Source organism: Felis catus, chromosome B1 (genome assembly GCF_018350175.1).
Source record: "Felis catus isolate Fca126 chromosome B1, F.catus_Fca126_mat1.0, whole genome shotgun sequence".
NCBI lineage: Eukaryota > Metazoa > Chordata > Mammalia > Carnivora > Felidae > Felis > Felis catus.
In genome coordinates, this window is record NC_058371.1 from 99,624,062 (window position 1) to 99,629,672 (window position 5,611).

The following is a 5,611-nucleotide window of genomic DNA, read 5'->3' on the forward strand; positions in this document are numbered from 1 at the left end:
GCAGGAAAAGATTCCACTAAGAAATCGATTTACCAAACATTCATTTTATTTATAAAAGACTTCAGCAAAAATGTGCTTTAAAGTTATGGATCTAGGAATTTTCAAAATATGTAATCTAATCAATGAAATTCAAACAAATAATGAAACTTTTCCTTTAATATTTTTAACTAATCATGAGTATTAACCTTATATTTCAAATAATTAAGGGACTCGGTGTATGCCTGGAATGTGCATTCCATATTTTTGAAGGCTGTATCATCTGTCCAAAGATAACTGGAGACATTGTCTTAGCATCGTAGTTGACTAATTCAGTAGTAGCTACATTTTTCAATCCAGATTATCAGAACTATTAACATAAAATGAAAACCCAAGGGGTTGGAGACTGTGCTCATGAGCCCAAGATAATTCTCAGAAGACTAGGAGTTTCTTTATGAAATCAAAAGTCACACCTTGAAAACAAAATTCCCCTTTATATTTACTCTCTGCCCCTCTAACCCTCACTGAATTGCTTTCTTCTTTGATCACATGCCCCAGGGAGACCCCTGTACTTCCCTATGTGGTTTGTTGCCTAAATCTGAGCCATTCTACTTCAGAACTTCCTCTCCCACCTTTAAACTATATCCCGTGTGACTCAACTTATTTTCATCTCTACTAAATGCCAGATGATTTGGCATTTTCCGCCATCTATAAATGTATGATCTACTTTACTAAGAATCAAAAGGAAAGGTAAGGAAACGACTGTAATTATAAGAAAGAATAAGCTAGGGGCACCTCAGTGGCTTAGTCGGTTAAGCATCTGACTCTTGATTTCAGCTCAGGTCATGATCTCGGGGTCATGAGACCAAGCCCCTGTCAAGCTCCGTGCTCTGTGTGGACCCTGCTTGGGATTCTCTCTCTCCCTCTCTCTCACTCCTCCTCCCTTCCCTATCTCTCTCTCTCAAAATAAATAAACAAACAAACAAGCTAAATGCATAGGGAAATACTAAATGCTACAGAGGTTTACAGAAAAGGTTATATGCAATTCATTTAGAATTGGACTAAGAAAAGACTTTGCAGATGAAATGAGATTTGAACTGGCCTTAAATATAGATGGATTCCCCCAGTTAGAGAGAGGATAGTTTAAAGTACAAAAAAGTATCATATCACTCTCTGGCTGAAAATCCTCCCCCTAAACCTCAGAATCCCGTGCAAACATGAAAACACAGATCAGGTCCTGCGTCATCCAGGCTCTGTCTGCCTCTCTGACCCTTCACCTTCCCAGGACTTCACTTTGAAGTCATGCTTTTGTGATGCAGACCATATCTTAAAACTTTCCCTCTGTCAAATGCTTTTATTTCTTGGACCTTATTTCATGCCACATTATTATCATGGGTCCAAACAAAGTTCCTCTCTTGTTGTAGGTATTTATTCATTAACTGTTAGCTCCTCAGTCACTCATGTCCCTACTGCTACCATATGCAATTATGGCAACTTTTCATCCTGTTTAATGGGAATTGTTTTTATTTGTATATTTTTACCCAATGTGTATAGCGTGAGCACATGTGCTTTCAAATATATGCAAATATATTATTTTAAAGTCTCATTTCTTAACTTTTCACTAAATATTCTGTATTTAAGATCCATCTAGGTTACTTACTCCCACTTTGGGTAATCCATTATAGCTAATGGTTATATATAGTCTGGGGTGTGTCCACTCTCCCAGTGCTGGCCATTTGGGATGCCTATAGAACTTGTGGTCACACACACACACACACACACACACACACACACACACTTGTACCCACACTTGTGTACATTCACACCCACACAGATACCTACACACATACACATATGCAAGTACTTTCACACACACTGTCACACATACACACTCACTTCACACACGTACAAATGCTATAAGGACAATGCTCCTCAATGCCCCATCATAAACATGCAAGAACTCTGGAATGTGGACCCTGGAGTAGAACTGCGAAGTTATAAGACATGTTTATACTTAATTCTTCCAAATAGTGCCAGACTGTTCTCTAGAATGGCTGAGAGTTCCCATATCCACATGGCTCTGCCAGCACTTGGCATTATTCAGCTTTCGAATGCTTTCAGTATAATAATGTGTCAGATGCCTTTACTGAAACAATTTCTCAACACTTAAAGTGACTTGTATCTTTGTTTTTTCTTTCTTTCTTTCTTTCTTTTTTTTTTTGTCTGGCTAGCCTCTACCAGCCCGTAAAATTGTAGAGGACATGCACTAAAACATATTAGAAGGATAAGGATATCAAGAAAGCAAGTCTTCCTGTTATGGAATGAATATGTCACAGGAATAAAAGACACAACATTGGGAATATAGTCAATGATATTATAAGAGCATCGTACAGTGACAGATGGTAGCTGCACTTACGGTGATCAGAGCATAACATAAACAGAAGTTGAATCACTCTGTTGTACACCTGAAACTAGAGTCACATTGTACCAGCTATACTCGAATAATTTTTTTAAAGCGAGGCCAAGAATGAGAAAGAGAATATTATCCAAATTTATTAAACTGAGAACTGGTTAAAGTGACATAGATGTGAGTCTAATTTCAATTCCAGTTCCGTGCTACTTTTCACATGAAGGTAACATATTTATGTCTTCTGTCAAGAATCGTAATATTTTGCTTGTGTATTTCACTCTTTGGGTGATAGATAATAGTACCTCAAGGTCTGTTAGGTTTCTCGCTTATTTTAATACATCTCTGGGATCTAGAGGTATACTTTTCACAATATCATCAATGGGAAACACGAGTCAGGGCAAGCAGTTAGGAAGCTGTTCTTTTGCATCAGATGAGCCTCTCAGCGTGAGGTTTCAGCCTCAGCAGCTCCATCTGGCTCAGCAGGCTCTGAACGTCAGCTCTGGTTCTCCAAGCTTCTTGATACAGGGGCTGAACAGCAGCACAGACTACTAATTCACAGACGTCAAGATTGCCCAAGGAATTCTTTGTTTGCTTTGTTCTGACCTTTGCAAAGTCGTTATTAATTTATACATTTGAAAAGTATTCTTTGAAGTATTTTGTAATAAATAATTTAATTCATTTGTCATTGATTTATATCTTGCTTATTCCAAAAGGAATTTTAAGTGGCAAATAGTTTATCGCTTTTTATTTCAATGACGTATCTAATTTTATGTCTTTTTCCTATGAGCTGGACATTTTTTGTCCCTAATGCGTTTTGCTCCTTCTTAGAGAAAAGGTCACATGCGTTTCTATGTGGATCACAGTGAGGCAGCACATCACATTCTTGGGAGTATCCCTTATGTTACACATACAGATCAGCTCTTTTCAAAGATCTTTGAATTTATCCTTTGTAAAGCTATATATAATTCTTTTTACGCTCCAGCCCTGTGAGGCAGAGAATTTCTAAATTTGAGCAGCTTAATTAGAAACAAGCAAGCACACATATGGCTGACAGGCTTGGAAATCAGAAGCTTTGGATTGGAACCATTCTCCCGTGAACTCAACTCAATGATTTGAAGCACTTGATAAAGATTCTTCAATTTCCTTCTCTATAACTTATAGTAATACACTTGTGTTTTAATATGAATATTCATTGTTATTTACTGGACAAACACCATTTATAGAGCTAGCTATATGCAGGGTACTATTCTTAGTATTTTATAAAGGGCTTGAATCCTCAATAAACTCTAATAACCAGGCACTAGTATTATCTTCAATTTATAAGTGATGAAATTGACTTCCAGAGAAGGCAAGTAACTTCCCCAAGGCTACACAGCTTATCAATGCCAAAGGGGGAATCCTGACCCTGGCAGTCTAGCTGCAGAGTCGTCAGTGGCTCTGACATGTTTCTAGCTAAAGGTCTCAAACACAACAGGACTTTAATAGTTTTCAGTCAGCTTGAGTAGCAGATACTATTGTGCATGTAACAGGAAAAGCTTACTCTGTGAATAAGACAGATACCACTCTACAAATATTCAGGTCATATGATGTGTCTCTCTTCACTTCCCCAATTAAGAAGTTTTCTTCCAACAATCTCCCAAATGTCTTTCATGGACTATACAGAGCAAATTGGGCAAACTTCTCTATCCCACACTTCCCTGACTCTTTTTCTAATTGTCATGATCACTCACACTCTTTTGAACCACAAATACCATAACAGAACAAGAAAATATTGTAGCGTAAATTAAAAGCACTTCTTCAAATTTCATCTCAGGGAAAATTGAGCCAAATCTAATAATCATGGCATCAAAGCTTATTCACTATTCAATTATTTTGTATTAAGACTAAAAAGTCACCTTTCCACCATCAATACAGTTTACTCAAAAAAAGAGAAAAAAACAATCACATACCATTTACTTTGTTAAGTTAACAAGAACAGGTCAATAAACCTTTATGAAACACTCATCGTACGTCCATTACCATGCTAGGAATTACAAATTCTGAGAACAAGGTGGTATTTAGTCTCTGAGGCATATATACCTCTCATTTAAACAACTATGTGGCTCCTTCAGTGTGCTGCTCGTTGTCACTGGCACTGGGTGTTTTCCATGGTCCGGGACCCTACATAATGGAGGTGAAATCACTGACATGTGTTCATTCTGTATTTGTAGGTGTCGAGAAGAAGAGACTGCCAGTTCCCCTTCTGCCCACTTTGAACGTACCCCTTCTTCCGCCTTTGTAAAGATGACAAAGTCAAGGAATATGAAAATGAAGTATCTAGACCAAAATTAGGAAATGGTGGAACCTGGATGTGCTCTCAGGATGTCCTACTCCAGGACTCGCATTGGTAACCACCGTACAATATGAAACTGTGAAAAGTAATTAACAGTTTATAAATAATTTCAGAATAATAAAAAGAGAAACAATGGAAAGACTGAGTCATCAAGAGCTGGAAAAAAATCAATACCTGGTGTAAATGCTATGGGCAAGGTAAAACAAGGTTTATTTTTTATTTTTTAAAGTTTACTTATTGGGGCGCCTGGGTGGCGCAGTCAGTTAAGCGTCCGACTTCAGCCAGGTCACGATCTCGCGGTCCGGGAGTTCGAGCCCCGCGTCAGGCTCTGGGCTGATGGCTCAGAGCCTGGAGCCTGTTTCCGATTCTGTGTCTCCCTCTCTCTCTGCCCCTCCCCCATTCATGCTCTGTCTCTCTCTGTCCCAAAAATAAATAAACGTTGAAAAAAAAAATTAAAAAAAAAAAGTTTACTTATTTACTTTGAGAAAGATAGAGACAATACAAGTGGGGGAGGGGCAGAGAGAAAGGGAGAGAGAGAGAATCCCAAGCAGGCTCCATGCTGTCAGTGCAGAGCCCAGTGCAGGGCTCAAACTCATGAACCGCGAGATCAGGACCTAAGCCAAAACCAAGAGTCGGATGCTTAACTGACTGAGCCGCGCAGGTGTCCCCAAGGTTTACTTTTTGTTAAAACTTATTTGTGTTGAAAGTATCAGATGCAGAGCCTAATTTAAGACATTTTTTAACTAATTAAATGATCATAAGGTTTTATTTTAATTAAATACACAGACACATAGAAACTGTCTTTAAAGTTTTGTATAAATGAAAATAAAAAGGACTCATAGAGTTACATTGCTTGCCAAGGTCAGGTTAAGACATTTGTAAAACAACTTCAG